This window comes from Arachis ipaensis, chromosome B3 (genome assembly GCF_059453495.1).
Source record: "Arachis ipaensis isolate K30076 ecotype BB chromosome B3, ASM5945349v1, whole genome shotgun sequence".
NCBI lineage: Eukaryota > Viridiplantae > Streptophyta > Magnoliopsida > Fabales > Fabaceae > Arachis > Arachis ipaensis.
The window spans coordinates 104,742,922-104,762,066 of record NC_142438.1 but is presented as its reverse complement, the minus strand read 5'-3'; the positions used below and the strand labels follow the sequence as shown (position 1 = coordinate 104,762,066).

General features: G+C 39.3%; 1 non-coding gene across 1 annotated transcript; it reads right to left on the bottom strand.

Annotated features, from left to right (window-relative positions):
- Positions 1–566: 566 nt before the first annotated feature.
- On the bottom strand, positions 567–674 carry LOC148571891 (small nucleolar RNA R71). Its single transcript, XR_015908177.1, has one exon. It is a non-coding gene; the product is annotated as a small nucleolar RNA R71 (small nucleolar RNA).
- Between the last annotated feature and the right edge of the window lie 18,471 nt (positions 675–19,145).

Here is a 19,145-nt window from a genome sequence, read left to right as displayed (position 1 = left end):
TATTATTTTTTCTGTGCCCTCTTCTTTGTCATATGAGTAGGAGCAAGGATAAGAATATTCTTGTTGAAGCAGATCCAGAACCTGAAAGAACTCTGAAGAGAAAATTAAGAGAAGCTAAATTACAACAATCCAGAGATAACCTTTCAGAAATTTTCGAACAGGAAGAGGAGATGGCAGCCGAAAATAATAATAATGTAAGGAAGATGCTTGGTGACTTTACTGCACCTAATTCCAATTTACATGGAAGAAGCATCTCCATTCCTGCCATTGGAGCAAACAACTTTGAGCAGAAACCTCAATTAGTTTCTCTGATGCAGCAGAACTGCAAGTTTCATGGACTTCCATCTGAAGATCCTTTTCAGTTCTTAACTGAATTCTTGCAGATATGTGATACTGTTAAGACTAATGGAGTAGATCCTGAAGTCTACAGGCTCATGCTTTTCCCTTTTGCTGTAAGAGACAGAGCTAGATTATGGTTGGACTCTCAACCCAAAGACAGCCTGAACTCTTGGGATGAGCTGGTCACGGCTTTCTTAGCCAAGTACTTTCCTCCTCAAAAGCTGAGCAAGCTTAGAGCTGATGTTCAAACCTTCAGACAGAAAGAAGGTGAATCCCTCTATGAAGCTTGGGAAAGATACAAACAGTTGACCAAAAAGTGTCCTTCTGACATGCTTTCAGAATGGACCATCTTGGATATATTCTATGATGGTTTATCTGAGTTATCAAAAATGTCACTAGACACTTCTGCAGGTGGATCCATTCACCTAAAGAAAACGCTTGCAGAAGCTCAAAAACTCATTGACATGGTTGCTAATAACCAGTTCATGTACACTTCTGAAAGGAATCCTGTGAATAATGGGACGCCTATGAAGAAGGGAGTTCTTGAAGTTGATACTCTGAATGCCATATTGGCTCAGAATAAAATATTGACTCAGCAAGTCAATATGATCTCTCAGAGTCTGCATGGAATGCAAGCTGCATCCAACAGTACTCAAGAGGCTTCTTATGAAGAAGAAGCTTATGATCCTGAGAACCCTGCAATAGCAGAGGTGAATTACTTAGGTGAACCTTATGGAAACACCTATAACTCATCATGGAGAAATCATCCAAATTTCTCATGGAAGGATCAAAAGCCTCAACAAGGCTTTAATAATGGTGGAAGAAACAGGTTTAACAATAATAAACCTTTTCCATCATCCACTCAGCAACAGACAGAGAACTCTGAACAAAATGCTTCTAATTTAGCAAATCTAGTCTCTGATCTATCTAAGGCCACTGTGAGTTTCATGAATGAAACAAGGTCTTCCATTAGAAATTTGGAAGCACAAGTGGGCCAGCTGAGTAAAAGGATCACTGAAATCCCTCCAGTACTCTCCCAAGCAATACAGAAGAGAATCCAAAAGGAGAGTGCAAGGCCATTGACATAAGCAAAATGGCCGAACCTGTGAGGAGAGGAGAGGACGTGAATCCCAAGGAGGAAGACCTCCTGGGACGTCCAGTGATCAATAAGGAGCTTCCCTCTGAGGAACCAAAGGACTCTGAGGCTCATCTAGAGACCATAGAGATTCCATTGAACCTCCTTATGCCCTTCATGAGCTCTGATGAGTATTCCTCTTCTGAAGAGAATGAGGATGTTACTGAAGAGCAAACTGCCAAGTTTCTTGGTGCAATCATGAAGCTGAATGCCAAATTATTTGGCATTGATACTTGGGAAGTTGAACCTCCCTTGTTCATCAATGAACTAAGTGATCTGGATCAACTGACATTGCCTCAAAAGAGACAGGATCCTGGAAAGTTCATAATACCTTGTACCATAGGCACCATGATCTTTAAGGCCCTGTGTGACCTTGGTTCAGGAATAAACCTCATGCCCCTCTCTGTAATAGAGAAACTGGGAATCTATGGGGTGCAAGCTGCTAAAATCTCATTAGAGATGGCAGACAGTTCAAGAAAACAGGCTTATGGACAAGTAGAGGACATGTTAGTAAAGGTTGAAGGCCTTTACATCCCTGCTGATTTCATAGTCCTGGATACTGGAAAGGAAGAGGATGAATCCATCATCCTAGGAAGACCTTTCCTGGCCACAGCAAGAGCTGTGATTGATGTTGACAGAGGTGAAATAGTCCTTCAATGGAATGAGGACTCCCTTGTGTTTAAAACTCAAGGATCTCCCTCTACAACCATGGAGAGGAAGCAGAAAAAGCTTCTCTCAAAGCAGAGTCAACCAGAGCCCCCACAGTCAAACTCTAAGTTTGGTGTTGGGAGGCCACAACCAAACTCTAAGTTTGGTGTTGAACTCCCATATCCAAACTCTAAGTTTGGTGTTGGAGAGTCTCAACAAAGCTCTGCACATCTGTGAGGCTCCATGAGAGCCCACTGTCAAGCTATTGACATTAAAGAAGCGCTTGTTGGGAGGCAACCCAATGTTTATTTATCTAACTATATTTTTCTTAGTTATATGTCTTTATAGGTTCATGATCATTTGGAGTCACAAAATAAACAAAAAATTCAAAAACGGAATCAAAAACAGCAGAAGAAAAATCACACCCTGGAGGAGCATCTGTCTGGCGTTCAAACGCCAGAACAGAGCATGGTTCTGGTGCTGAACGCCCAGAATGGGCAGCATCCTGGCATTGAACGCCCAGAACAAGCATGGTTCTGGCGTTCAATGCCAGAAATGGCAGCAAATGGGCGTTGAACGCCCAAAATGGGCACCAACCCAGCGCTGAACGCCCAGAGTTGTGTGCAAGGGCATTTTACATGCCTAAATTGGTGCAGGGATGTAAATTCCTTGACACCTCAGGATCTGTGGACCCCACAGGATCATCTCAGGATCTGTGGACTCCACAGGATCCCCACATACCTCATCATCTCTCTTTCCATTCATGAGCATCCCTTCTGTTTTCCATTTACCACTCACATCCATACACCCACTACCTTCAAAATTCAACGTCTCTCTCCCACCCAATCCCACCCATATGGCCGAATACACACTCCCACCCATCTCCTCCATATCTTCTTCTTATTCTTCTATTCCTTCTTCTTTTGCTCGAGGGCGAGCACCATTCTAAGTTTGGTGTGGTAAAAGCATAGCTTTTTTGTTTTTTCCATAACCATTGAGGGCACCTAAGGCCAGAGAAACCTCTAGAAAGAAGAAAGGGAAGACAAAAGCTTCCATCAAGGGTCTATAGCTCAGTGGTAGAACATTTGACTGCAAATCAAGAGATCCCTGAGATACCTCAGGGGATACATTTTCTTCCACACAATTATTGGAAGCAACTAAGGGTGGAACATCAAGAGCACTCCATCATCCTTCATGAAATTAGAGAAGATCTAAAAGTAATGAAGGAGGAGCAACAAAGACAAGGAAGAGACATAGAAGAGCTCAAGGACATCATTGGTTCCTCAAGAAGGAAACGCCACCATCACTAAGGTGGATTCATTCTTTGTTCTTATTTCTTCTATTTTTCGTTTTCTATGTTATGTGCTTATCTATGTTTGTGTCTTCATTACATGATCATTAGTAGTAGTAACTATGTCTTAAAGTTATGAATGTCCTATGAATCCATCACCTCTCTTAAATGAAAAATGTTTTAAATCAAAAGAACAAGAAGTACATGAGTTTCGAATTTATCCTTGAACTTAGTCTAATTATATTGATGTGGTGACAATGCTTCTTGTTTTCTGAATGTATGCTTGAACAGTGCATATGTCTTTTGAAGTTGTTGTTTAAGAATGTTAAATATGTTGGCTCTTGAAAGAATGATGACTAGGAGACATGTTATTTGATAATTTGAAAAATCATAAAAATGATTCTTGAAGCAAGAAAAAGCAGCAAAGAACAAAGCTTGCAGAAAAAAAAAAAGAGGGCGAAAAATAGAAAAAAAAATTAGAAAGAAAAAGCAAGCAGAAAAAGCCAAAAGCTCTTAAAACCAAGAGGCAAGAGCAAAAAAAAAAAAAAAAAGCCAATAACCCTTAAAACCAAAAGGCAAGGGCAAATAAAAAGGATCCCAAGACTTTGAGCATCAGTGGATAGGAGGGCCTCAAGGAATAAAATCCTGGTCTAAGCGGCTAAACCAAGCTGTCCCTAACCATGTGCTTGTGGCGTGTAGGTGTCAAGTGAAAACTTGAGACTGAGCGGTTAAAGTCAAGGTCCAAAGCAAAAAAAAGAGTGTTCTTAAGAACCCTGGACACCTCTAATTGGGGACTTTAGCAAAGCTGAGTCACAATCTGAAAAGGTTCACCCAATTATGTGTCTGTGGCATTTATGTATCCGGTAGTAATACTGGAAAACAAAGTGCTTAGGGCCATGATGAGTATTTTGGTGAAAAATAAATCTCTCCCAAAACACACAAATCTAACCGGCAAGTGCACCGGGTCGCATCAAGTAATAATAACTCACGGGAGTGAGGTCGATCCCACAGGGATTGATGGATCAAGCAATTTTAGTGGGTGATTAGTTTAGTCAAGCTAACATTGAGTGATTTGAGTGACCATTGAAGCCAACAGAATGTAAATGACAAGGAAAATTAAAGTGCAGAAAGTAAATTACATTGAAACTTAAAGAGCAAGAAATGTAAATTGCATGAAAGTAAAGGGAATTGGGTGCAGGGAAATTAAATGAAAGCAGTAAATCAAAGCTTAGAACAATTGCAAGAGAAATTAAAGAAAAGTAAATTGCAGAAGCCAAGAGAAGGTGAAGTAGTAAACAGGAATGGAAATTCAATTGTGCAGAGAAAGTAAACAAGAAAATTTTCAAGGTGAGATTGAAACAGAATTTCTTCAATTCTCAACCCAAGATTCAAAACGAAATTGAAAACTAAGAGAGAGCTCTCAAATCCTAATGCTCCCTCGTGGAGCCAGCCTTCTCACAAATATGAAAATGATGCCTTATATAGGCTTTACAAAATGGAAATGAAAATGAAATTAAAAACAAATTACAATTGAATGAAATTCCTATTTTATCTATTTCTTGTGCCTTTGAGTGATGATCATTTGGGCCCTTGCTCTTGATGGAATTGGGTTGATAAAGGCCTTGGTTGATTGCTCTTGGAGTTTGAAGAGGAACCGAATTGAACCGGGTTGAGTTTGCAAAAGTTGGACCAAAAGTTGGAGCTAAAGTTAGGGGTCTAACTTTGGCTCCAACTTTTCATAGCAGCCCACAAAACTTGCTGGTATGAACGTTGGTGCCAACGTTAGGGGTCTAACTTTGACCCTAACGTTGGCCTCCCTTATGCACATTTATGGCGCCAATTTTGTCCTCTTGTCATGTTGCCAATTTTATGCCCAATATAGACTATCATATATGGTTGGAAAGCTCTGAGTGTCAGCTTTCTAACCCACTTGGAATCACTTCAATTGGACATCTACAACTCAAGTTATGATCATTTGAAGAGGGCATGGTCGCTGGCTTTGGTGTGCAGCGTTTGAGGTAACGTTTGCCTCAAACGTTGGCGAAAACGCCAGTTCTGGAGGCTCAAACGTATTGTCCACCCCATACTATTATACATGGTTGGAAAGCCCTGGATGTCTACTTTCCAATGCCGTTGGGAGCACATCAATTGGAGCTATACAGCTCGAGTTATACTCCATCGAAGGTGCAGAGGTCAAGTGGCCTCACTGCATGTTGCCACCATGTTCATTTATGCACATTGCGGGGCAGTTTTCTCCCTCAATTTTAGTGTCCACTATGCAGTGCCATATATTCTTGGAAAGCTCTTGATTCCTACTTTCCAATGCTTCTTGAATCACCTCATTTGGAGCTCTGTAGCTCAAGTTATTCTTGTTGGAAGTATACCCTTTCAAGCTGTTGTGGTGTGTGGCGCCAACGTTAGCCTCAAAGTTAGGGGGCTAACGTTGGCGCAAACTTTTGCTCCTCCCTTTGTGAATTTCATGTGCCAACGTTAGCCACCAAGTTAGGGGGCTAACGTTGGTGCAAACTTTTGGTGCCCAGGGAGGTTCTCTTCATGCCAACGTTAGCCTCAAAGTTAGGGGGCTAACGTTGGCGCAAACTTTTGATGCCCAGGGGTGAATTTCATGTGCCAACGTTAGCCTCCAAGTTAGGGGTCTAACTTTGAGGCTAACTTTTCACCCAAAAGATTTTGCTTCCTGGTTCAACTTATTCCATTGTCCTCTCTTTACTCCTAGCCATTCCTTCTTGCTTCACCCTTTCTCCAAGCCTTCTTCACCTATCATTAATCAACCAAACACATCAAAGCTATGCTCAAAATCATGAGATATTCATTCTTTCATAATATGTGACAATTTTAGCATAAAACCTCATGAAATAGCATGAATTCATACATGGTTGATTAAATCAAAGGAAGCATGAAAATCTACCCACTTGGCTTGCTTATGGCTCAAGAAAGTGCATAAAACCTATTGAAAACAAAGGAAAAAGGCATAGAAAAACATGACATGATGACATGTCATCAGGCCACGGCCAAGACTCATAAAGAAGCTGTGTTCAAGAATCATCATACTGAACTAGGAGAATCAATAACACTATCTGAACTCTGAGTTCCTATAGATGCCAATCATTCTGAACCTCATTGGATAAAGTGAGATGCCAAAACTATTCAAGAGGCAAAAAGCTATAAGTCCCGCTCATATGATTGCAGCTATGTTTCATTGATAGTTTGGAATTTATAGTATATTCTATTCTTTTTATCCTATTTGATTTTCAGTTGCTTGGGGACAAGCAACAATTTAAGTTTGGTGTTGTGATGAGCGGATAATTTATACGCTTTTTGACATTGTTTTTAGTATGTTTTTAGTAGGATCTAGTTACTTTTAGGGATGTTTTCATTAGTTTTTATGTTAAATTCACATTTCTGGACTTTACTATGAGTTTGTGTGTTTTTCTGTGATTTCAGGTATTTTCTGGCTAAAATTGAGGGACTTGAGCAGAAATCAGATTCAGAGGTTGAAGAAGGACTGCTGATACTGTTGGATTCTGACCTTTTTGCACTCAAAGTGGATTTTCTGGAGCTACAGAACTCGAAATGGCGCGCTTCCAATTGCGTTGGAAAGTAGACATCCAGGGCTTTCCAGAAATATATAATAGTTCATACTTTGGCCAAGAATAGATGACGTAAATTGGCGTTCAACGCCAGCTCTCTGCCCAATTCTGGCGTCCAGCGCCAGAAAAGGATCCAAAACCAGAGTTGAACGCCCAAACTGGCACAAATACTGGCGTTCAACTCCAAAAATGGCCTCTGCACGTGCAATACTTAGGCTCAGCCCAAACACACACCAAGTGGGCCCCGGAAGTGGATTCATGCATCAATTACTTACTCATGTAAACCCTAGTAGCTAGTTTATTATAAATAGGACCTTTTACTATTGTATTAGGCATCTTTGGTCTCAGTTTTAATCCATTATTCATCTTAGGAGACTATTGATCACGCTTTAGGGGGCTGGCCTCTCGGCCATGCCTAGACTTTCACTTATGTATTTTTAACGGTAGAGTTTCTACACTCCATAGATTAAGGTGTGGAGCTCTGCTGTTCCTCAAAGATTAATGCAAAGTACTACTGTTTTCTATTCAATTCATCTTATTTCGCTTCTAAGATATCCATTCGCACCCAAGAACGTGATGAAGGTGATGATTATGTGTGACGCTCATCACCATCTCCCCTATGAACACGTGCCTGACAAACACTTCCGTTCTACATGAAATAAGCTAGAATGAATATCTCTTAGATCTCCTAACCAGAATCTTCGTGGCGTAAGATAGAATGATGGCAACATTCAAGAGAATCCGGAAAGTCTAAACCTTGTCTGTGGTATTCCGAGTAGGATTCGATGATTGAATGACTGTGACGAGCTTCAAACTCGCGAGTGCTGGGCGTTAGTGACAGACGCAAAAGGAGGGTGAATCCTATTCCAGCATGATCGGGAACCGACAGATGATTAGCCATGCTGTGACAGAGCATGTGAGCATATTTTTCACTGAGAGGAGGGGATGTAGCCACTGACAACGGTGATGCCCTTGCATAAAGCCAGCCATGGAAAGGAGTAAGACTGATTGGATGAAGATAGCAGGAAAGCAGAGGTTCAGAGGAACGAAAGCATCTCCATTCGCTTATCTGAAATTCTCACCAATGAATTACATAAGTATTCCTATCCCTATTCTATTATTAAGTATTCAAAAACATCATTATCAATTTATATCTGCCTAACTGAGATTTGCAAGGTGACCATAGCTTGCTTCATACCAACAATCTCCGTGGGATTCGACCCTTACTCACGTAAGGTATTACTTGGACGACCCAGTGCACTTACTGGTTAGTTGTATCGAAGTTGTGAACCATGGTATTGGCACCATGTTCTTGGCACCATTTCCAGGAAAAGAAAGAGCCATGAATTTTACATAATTAAAGTGTAATCACGATCGCGCGTACCAAGTTGCTCACGTTGCCAGGGATTGTTCGAGCCTGGACATCACAATTTCGTGCACCATAAAGGTATTGGAAAAAAAGACCCTCTATACGGCCTGTCTAAAAGACATTCTTTTTGAAAAGAAGAATCTAAGGGGAGATGAAATAGAGGTACTTACTGAGAAGTACAGAATCCTAATTCAGAATGAGTTGCCTAGGAAAATGCCAGATCCAGGGAGCTTTCAAATCCTATGGACTTCTGAAAAGATCACTTTTGACAAAGCCTTGTATGATCTTGGCTTGAGTTTAAATCTGATACCTTCATTTATGATAAAGAAGCTGGAAATCCAAGAGGCACAAGAAACAAGGATTACCTTGCATAAGGACTAGATGGTGTGCAAGGTTCTTAACACTCCATTACCCCCTGACAAGGGAGGCACTTGCATAAAGGATTCAGCATTCAAGCCTCCTCCCTTGGATGAAACCAATTCAATCCCTCCTAAAACCAAACGTAAGTTTGGTGTTGGATATATACCATCCACCAAGGAGGAAGGCCCCAAAAGAAAGATACCTAGGGGCTGGAAAAACAAAAATATCCCCACTGAAGGCTTTTCACCATGGAAAATGGTAATGTTCACTTATCTCATCATGGTATTCATCATGAAAGAGGAAAGTGGCAAAAAGGGAAACCAGCATATTGCTGCAAGCCCAACCATGCCTCATGCAGTGAACAAGATCCTGTCTCTTGAGCGTCTTACGCTAATCCATGAGAGCACAGGAAGGACGCTCCCGGTAAGGAGTAAGGATTTATTCCTCTATGACTATCTTCCTCCTTGAAAGGAGCTGTCCGTCAAGCTAATGACATTAAAGAAGCGTTTGTTGGGAGGCAACCCAACCATAAATAGAGTATTTCTGTTCTTATTTCTTTTATTTATTTTTATTTGAGCTTATTTTAGTTTATTTTTAGAGTTTTCCCTTTCTTTTTAATGTTTGTGATCATGTGCAGTAGTTAGAACAGAAATAGAAACAGTCAGAGCTGGAAACAAAACACCCTGGAGTAGAAACCTTGCTGGCATTGAACGCCAGACAAGGAGCCAGAGTGGGCATTTAACCCCCTTTGGGGAGCAACAAGCTAGTGTTGAACGCCAGCCAGGGAGCCAGGCTGGGCCTTCAACGCCCAAAAAGGCAGAAGACCTAGCGTTGAACGCCAGGAAGGAGGTTCCTCCTAGGCGTTCAACGCCACAAATGGGAGGCAAGCTGGCATTGAACGCCAGCCATGGTATAGCAGCTGGGCGTTCAACGCCCATATGTAGGGCAGGGAATTTAATTGCCCTAGCCTCTCAAGACCAGTAGGTTCCACAGAAGCTCCACCTACCCCACCTTCTTCTACCCTATTCTTCCCCCATTGTTCATATGTGCTCGAGGACGAGCAAAACTCTTAAGTTTGGTGTTGCAAAAGCTTTGCTTTTTTACTTCTACCACTCTTAAGTATGGCAACAAAGACAATGGCGTGACTTTGAAGACAAGGAGGAGTAGTAGCCACCTTCACTAAGGTGGATTCGTTCTCTTAATCCCCTTTTCTTATGTTATTTTTCTGCTTTCTGTCATGTTTTATAATCTGTTCTATTATTCTTGTTACATGATCATCTATGTCTTAAGGCTATAAAATGTTCCATATATCCCTCACCTTGCATAAAAGAAAATTTTTAATTGAAAAATAATTGAGAGATACATGAATTTTGAGTTATATAATAAGAATAGTCAATTATTTTAATGTGGTGGCATTACTTTTATTTTCTAAATGTATAAATAAACAGTGCATATTTGAAGTTGAAATTAATAATGTTGGCTCTCAAAAGAATGATAAAAAAGGAAAAGTATTATTGGTAATCTGAAAAATTCAAAATTAATTCTTGAAGGAAGAAAAAGTAGCAAAAAGAAAAAGAAAAAGAAAAAGCATGTTGAAAAAGAAAAAAATATAATATATGCATGCGAAGAATAATAAAATGGTGAAAAAAAAAGAAAAAAAATAATAAATAAATAAAAAATAGAAAAAGCCAATAGCCTTTTAAACCAAAGGGCAAGAGCAAAAAGCCAGTAACCCTTTAAACCAAAAGGCAAGGGTAAAAGGATCCAAAGATCCTAAGAATGTGCTTAAGAACTCTGGACACCTTTATCTGGGGATTCTAGCAAAGCTGAATCACAATCCGAAAGGGCTCATCCAGTTAAAGTGTCTGTGACATTTATGTATCTGGTGGTAATACTGGAAAACAAATTGCTTATAGTCACGGCCAAATACTGGAAAACAAATTGCTTATTGTCACGGCCAAGACTCTGAAAGCTGTGTTCAAAAATAAAAAAGAACTGAACTAGGAGAGTCAATAATATCATCTGGATTCTAAGTTCCTAAAGAGACCAACACTTCTGAGTTTTAATGGATAGTGAGATGCCAAAACTTTTCAGAAGGAAAAAGCTACTAAGTCCCGCTCATCTAATTGAAACTGAGCTTCATTGAAAACTCAAAGATTTTTTGTATTTTACTTTTCTTTTTATTCTACTGTGTTTTTAGTTGCTTGGGGACAAGAAACAGTTTAAGTTTGGTGTTGTGATGAGCGGATATTTTATATGCTTTTTGGCATCATTTTCATATAGTTTTTAGCATGTTTTGTTTAATTTTTATTAAGTTTTCATCGGTTTTAGTATAAAATTCTTATTTTTGGATTCTACTTTGAGTGTTTTTATGCAATTTCAGGTATTTTCTGGCTGAAATTGAGGAGCTTGAGCAAAAGTCTGATTAAGAGACAGACAAAGCACTGCAGATACTGTCTGGATCTGACCTCCTTGCACTCAAAAGAGCTTTTCTGGAGCTGCAAAAGTCTGAATGGAGCATTCTCAATGGCTATGAAAGGTTGACTTCCATAGGTTTCCAGCAATATATAATAGTCCATACTTTGCTTCAGAATTGATGGCACAAAACTGGTGCCCAATGCCAGCCTCCTGCCCAGTCCAGGCGTCCAGCACCCAAAGGAGGAGACCAGCGTCCAAACGCCCAAAGAGGACCCCTAGTCAGCATTCAACGCCCTAGAGGCCTCATAGCACAATCTCATCAAAGCTCAGCCCAAACACTCACCAAGTGGGGCCTAGAAGTGGATTTTAGCACTAAAAGATTGTTTTACCCTTTCTTATGTAGTCCTTAGTCATTAGTTTAGTATTTAAGGGATATTTTACATAATCTTAGGGAGACTTTCAGCCATATTTTCGTGTATCGTTGTGTTTTCTATCAGTATAAGTTTCTAAACCTCCTAGGTTAAGGGGAGGATCCCTACAGAGTTTTATAGATTAATAAAAGTACTACTGTTTCTTTCTCAATTCGCGTTTGATTCTCTATTCTAAGATGTATCTTCGTTCTTCATCAATATGAATGCATTGAACTGGTATAAGGTTATCACATTCTACATCGACTCAGAGTGAGTCCTTCATCGGACAATGATGAACCACTAGCTTGATTATACATCTCTTAGACGGCTAATCCACGACTTTGTTGGAAAATTCTGGAGACATCAGTTCAGCCAAAGTATGGGGAGATTAGGGTCTCTATGGTAGAGGCGAGAATCCAAAGGTGCAGCATTCTCTTATCTGGAAGATCTGACCTTATCTGTGGCATTTTGAGTAGGATCATTAAGGAGAATGGACTGTAGGAGCTTTACCTCCAATCAAACTGGATCCGCACTAACCCTGGGGTTCAGATCTGGAGGAGTATTGGCAGCTGCTCAAAATAGCGTCAATCACATACAGCCTACCGTAGAAGAAATCATTCACAATTGAAGAAGACTGTAATACCAGAGTTAATCCAGAAGGACAAAACATCTCCAAGCCTTAACCACCTTCTTATCATAGTTTACACTACTTCTAAGTTATGAGTAATCTTTTCTCTCTATTCCTTTTATGCAATCACAAATATACCTACATCACCTATTCACCTGACTAAGATCTACAAGATAGCCATAGCTTGCTTCAAACCACAATCCTCGTGGGATCGACCCTGACTCGCTCAGGTATTACTTGGACGACCCAGTGCACTTGCTGGTACAGTTGTACGAAGTGTGGGGATTCATTCACCAGTAAACTAACTTAAGGGATTTCTAACTATCAGTTCAGCGCTGTCCCACAGCCTTCTCCAGCCTAACCGTCATGCGATTCCATTGCCACCGCCTATCGAACCTCTTCAATTCCAGTAGAAAACACAAATAATAGCATTGCAAGTAAAGCACAAGTATAGCATGTATATCAAGAAATTCAAGAAGCAAGTAATCATGCTATACAATTACTCAAGCAAATCAAGTCAGGAAAGCAAACAAACAGATAGAAGATGCACATGATGAATGCCTGTCCTATTGGTTGTGATATCATATTGTCGGTTCAACTGCCAACCTGACACATCTCCATGGAGATGTTACCCTTCGGTCTCATAATGGGAACCCCCGAGATATCGTGCCCAGAACACGGTCCAGGATATAGTGTCTGCACACTCTAGTGATTCCGAAGGGATGCGAGCGGGATAATCTTGCCACTGACCTCACATCTCAATGTAAGTGGGACTAACCACAGCCCCTACGCCGCCACCGCGACCTCAACAAGCATGATTAACCAAACCGTCCTTGCTAGGCGCATAGCGTCTCAACAATCTCAGTATAAAATAATATATCAATGGTTTTCTGAAATCATTTTCAGTATTCAGTAAGGCCATCATTCCACTCCGAGTCCTAGACTCGTCTCAAGCATCATCAAATCCAGAACTTCATAATTTCATCATACCAGTTGTCTTTACAGTACCCTATCACTTCTCTCAACTAATCCACCCTCAGTACTCCAAAATCCTAAGTTTCTGTTTTCTAAATTCACATAGAAATTCAATAGAATAATTCACTAACTTATCTTTAGTAATATTAGAGCCAAAATATTAGATAGTACTTTTAATTAGCCTTTGAAGGAATTATAGAAAGTAGGAGAACCTGTGAAAACAGAGAAAAATCATATCTCAAGAAAATAGGAGTCTCGCGTACGCAAGCCCCTGCCTCGCGTATGTATGCTGTTGAAAAAGGGTGGTCGCGTACGCAACCCCCTGCTCGCATACGCGAGATGTCTAACCCGAATGGGTTGCTCGCGTCCCATGTTAAAGTTCGCGTACGCAAGGGTTCATTTTTGAATAGCTCGCGTACGCATGCATTGTCCGTGTACACGAGATGCCCAACCCGAATGGGTTGGTCGCACCGTGTGCACCATGTCACGTACGCAACCCTCACCAGACTCAGAAAAATTTCAAAGTTGCAAAATTCAGTTTTTGGTACCAAACTTTAAACATTCATAACTTTCTCTACAAAAATCTATTTTGGTCAAACTTTATATCAATGTAAAGATCTTTAAATGAAATTTTATTTAAGACAAATTTCAACAAATTTTGAAAGTTGAGGCTCAAGTTATGATCCATCAAAGTTCACCAAAAATTGGTTTTTACCAAAATTTAACAAGGTTCTCAAATTTCCAAAATTCACAATCAAAGCAAATCTAAACCACCTCAAAATAATCCTCAGTTCACCACTCTTACCAATTTTCACTCACATCACATAATCCTCAACCCCAATGATCAAATTTATCATACTAAACCATTTCTCGACCAACATACTCATCAACCATCATTCTATCACTACCAATCATCATAATTAACCTCATTCCACCTCAATCTCAATCCTCAACACCATTTATCAACATCAACAACATAATTCATCAAAATAATCAAAATCATATCAAAACATCATACATTATCATTCAACAAGTTCAACAACCAATTCAATCCAAACCTAAACAACCAAAACACAAAATTTCACTCAAAACCAAAACCCAAAAATTTGAATTTCTTAGGGCAGATAAAAGAAGATGAAATTTCGAGTTCTTACCTACACAAGTTAGATAAAACTAACGGCTCAACGAGAGCTTCGCGTAGCCACTGACGGCACGCAAATCGGAGCATCGTACCTCGAGTTATGGCCACTAGAAGTTGTATGTGAATAGTAACACTTCTCTCTTCTCCTCTGTTCTCACTTGCAGCTGCTATGGCTGTGTTTGATTATGAATGAGGCTAAATGGCCTTCATTAATGAACTTATATATGTTGGGGTTGGGCCCAACTTGGACCCGGTCCAACCCGTTAGCGTTTTTGGTGCCAAAGCTTTAAAATTAGCGTTCGGTTTTTAACTTTAATTTATTTCCTAAGGTTTTCTACTTTTTTTATTATTCTCGCACAGTACCGGACAGATTTAAGCCGGTACTGCCAGTAAATTTGCCGGTACGTATTTTTACACAATTTTTCGAAGAAAATTACATTTTCCAACTCAGAAAAATCTACTGAGTCCAATTATCATATTTATATTTTTTAATTAATATTCTAAATTTTTAAAATTTATTTTGGGACCATTAATTTATTATTATTTTATGTTAATTACAGTTAATTATTTTTGGTTCTTACAGGATTACTATAGAAAGAACTCTTTGTGACTTGTGGGCTAACATTAAGCTCATGCCACTCTCCTTGATAAAGAAGATGCAAATTGATGAAGTAAAGCTCATAAGGATCTTTCTTCAACTTGCAGATTGTTCTATTAAATTTTCACATGGAGTAGCTGAGAATTTGTTAGTGAAAGTGTGTAAGTTCATACTCCCTGCTGATTTTGTAATCCTTGACATGGAAGAAAATACCAATTCCTCTATTATCTTGGAAAGACCATTCCTTACCACTAGGGGAGCTTTGATTGATGTACAAAAAGGAGAGTTGACATTGAGAGTGCATGATGAGCATACTGTATTCAATGTGTTTAATGCCATGTAACATTCCAATGATTTTGAAGGGTATATAAAGATTGATCTAATTGAATCCCTAGTATAAGAGACTATAGAAAAGGAGGAGCTCAACAACTCTCTTGAATCCCTTGAAGAAGAAGATTTGGCCGAAAATAAGAAGTGCCCAGTGTCTAAGGAATTTGAAGCTATACATGTTCCAGTAAAGGAGGAGGAGGCACCCAAACTTGAGCTAAAGCCTCTTCTTTCCAATCTTAAATATGCCTTCTTTGGTGACAACAACACATATCCAGTAATTATAAGCTCTTCTTTAAGCTTGAATAAGGAAGAAGATTTGCTCAAGGTGTTGAGAGATTACGAAAGTGCTATTGGATGGATCATTGGTGATCTAAAGGAAATAAGCCCAGCAATATGCATAAAATCTTACTTGAAGAAGACTTTAAACCAGTGGTGCAATCACAAAGGCGGTTCAACCCAATTATGAAATAAGTAGTTCAAAAAGAGGTCATGAAGCTACGGAAAGGCGGAATAATTTATCCAATTTCTGATAGTCCTTAGGTGAGTTTGGTGCAAGTTGTTCCCAAGAAAGGAGGGGTTTGCCAATGAGAAGAATGAACTCATCTCCGCTAGAACCATCACCGGTTGGAGGATGTGTATTGACTATAGGCAGCTCAATACTGCTACAAGGAAGGACCACTTTCCACTACCCTTCATTGACCAAATGCTTGAGAGGTTAGCCGGCATGCATTTTATTGCTTCTTGGATGGTTATTCGAGGTATAATCAAATTGCAATGGACCATCAAGATCAAGAGAAAATGGCGTTTACATGTCCCTTTGGTATTTTTGCTTATCGTTGCATGCCTTTTGGGTTATGCAATGCCCCTGTAATTTTTCAAAGGTGTTTGCTTTCTATCTTTTCTAATATGGTTGAAAAGTTTATTGAGATTTTCATGGATGATTTTTCTGTTTTTGGTAATTCTTTTGAAGCTTGCTTGCAACACCTAGCTTTAATTTTGAGACGGTGCCAAGAAACAAACTTTGTCTTGAATTAGGAGAAATGTCATTTTATGGTAAATGAAGATATTATTCTTGAGCACTGCATCTCAAGCAAAGGTATCGAAGTTGACAAATCCAAGGTGGAGGTAATTGAGAAATTACCACCTCCTGCGAATGTGAAAGCAATAAGGAGTTTCCTAGGACATGCAGGATTTTATTGTAGGTTCATAAATGATTTTTCTAAAATTGCTAAACCATTAAGCAATCTATTGGTTGCTGATGTCCCTTTTCTCTTTAATAATGAATGCTTGCATGCTTTTGAAACTCTTAAAGCTAAGCTTGTATTTGCACCAATTATTGTCCTACCAAATTGGACTTCACCTTTTGAGCTAATGTGTGATACAAGTGATTTTGAAATAAGAGATATTTTGGGATAAAAACAAGAAAAGCTATTGCATGTCATATATTATGCAAGTCGTGTTCTCAATAATGCCCAAAAAAATTATACCACAACAGAGAAAGAGCTTTTAGCTATGATTTTTGTATTTGACAAGTTTAGGCCATATTTAATTAGTTCAAAAGTAATTGTTTACACTGATCACTCTGCTCTTAAGTATCTTTTGACTAAGCAGGATGCTAAACCAAGGTTGATTAGGTGGTGTTTCTCCTTCAGAAATTTGATGTTAAATTTAGAGCTTGCAAGGGTTCTGAAAATCAAGTGGTGGACCATCTTTCTAGACTTGAACCAGTGGAAGCTCAAGCTCATCGAATCCCCTTGAATGAAGGATTCTCTGATGAACAACTCTTTGTAATACACAAAGTACCTTGGTTTGCAGACATGACAAATTATAAGGCTGGGAGGATCATTCTAAAGGAATTTCTAAGCAACAAATAAAGGAGTTACATTATGATGCTAGGTACTTCTTATGGGATAACCTTATTTGTTCAAGAGGTATTTGGATGGCATAATCCGAAGATGTATCTCGGATGAAAAGACTAAAGAAGTTCTCTGGCATTGCCATGGTTCTGAATATAGTGGACATTTTAGTGGAAAAAAGACTGCAATAAAGGTCCTCCAATGTGGTTTTTATTGGCCTACACTTTTTAAAGATGCTAGAGAATTTGTGAAGAATTATGACTAATGCCAAAAGTTGGGAGTTTACCCAAAAAGAATGAAATGCCACAAAATTTCATCCTGAAAGTGGAGTTGTATGTTTGATGTATGAGAATAGACTTTATGGGACCATTCCCTTCCTCTTACTCCAATAATTATATCTTGCTGGCTGTTGATTATATTTCTAAATGGGTGGAAGCCGTACCTTTGCCTACTAATGATGCCAAAGAGGTGCTTAGTTTCCTCAAACAGTACATATTCAGTAGGTTTGGTGTTCCAAGAACCTTAATTAGTGATGGAGGTATCCACTTTTGCAACAAGCAATTGGACACACTTCTCCAAAGATATGGCATCAAGCATAAGGTGGCTACCCCCTACCATCTTCAAACTAGTGGCCAAGTGGAGATCTCAAATAGAGAACTTAAGAGAATCCTTGAGAAGACAATGGGAGCTTCAAGAAAAGACTGGTATGATGCTCATAGGGCTTACAGAACAGCCTTCAAGACCCCCGTTGGAATATCATCTTATCAGTTTATCTATGGCAAAGCTTGTCACTTACTAGTGGAGCTAGAGCATAGAGCATATTGGGAAACAAAGTTTCTTAACTTTGATGCCAAGGCTGCAGGAGAGAAGAGGTTACTTCAACTAAATGAGCTTGATGAGTTTAGAGTGGAGGCTTATGAGAATGCCAAGTTTTACAAGAAAAAGACTAAAATGTGGCATGACACATGGATCTCCACAAGAACATTTGAGCCCGGACAAATGGTGCTTCTCTTCAATTCAAGGCTCAAGTTCTTCCTAGAAAAGTTAAAGTCTAGATGGTCTGAGCCTTTCATTATCACCAAGGTGTCACCATATGGTCATGTAGAGGTCATAGAAAAGAATTCTAGAAGGAAGTTCACTATCAATGGCCAGAGATTGAAGCACTATCTTGGAGGTAACATAGATTGTCAGAGAACCACCCAAATCCTCACTTGAAGAGGATGCACTGTCAAGCTAGTGACATTAAAAAAAGCTCAATGGGAGGTAACCCATCATTTGGAATTTCTTTCCTAGATTTTTTCATTTATCATTTCATTGCTTTTAGCTACATGTATTGCATGGCATAAGTTTGGTGTTCTCACACCAAGATTGAGTGTCAATCTTACTGGATACTTGGCCCAACTCTATAATGAATGTGCCACACTAAGTTTCGTATTACTACACTAAGTTTGGTGTTGGCACCTTTCATTTATGCATTAGACATTCATTACATGCACTACACTTTGTCCATGTAATCACAATAGTAGGTCATTCTTTTAGGTAGTTTTCATAGTTGCTATGCATGTCATCTTATCTTCCATACTCCTTTAACTATCTTTTCATTCAAAGAAGTGTTTTTCATATGCAAATTATTTCAAGCAAGGGTGGCTCATGCAATTCCCTTGAGATTGGGAACAAGCTCTACTAGTGTTTTGCCACCCTCCCCTGCATGTATTCATGGTTTATTTTATTCCTTAGGTGCACGTTGCATGCATGCACAATTCACTTACACATCTTTGATTAGACTACTCACATGTATTGATAATTCATATAACAAGAACACATGCATTAGTCCTTTATTGTCATCATACATCTACATGTATAGGTCCTCTCTTGCATTATTATCTCTTTGACTGTGTCAATCACTCACCATCACTTCATACTTACACATTTTGTCCTCAAGCTCTGCTCCACTTATACACTTTGTCCTTTAGCCTTTTCACATACATACACCACTCACCATCACTGAAATCACACCAAATACCACTCTCTTACACTAT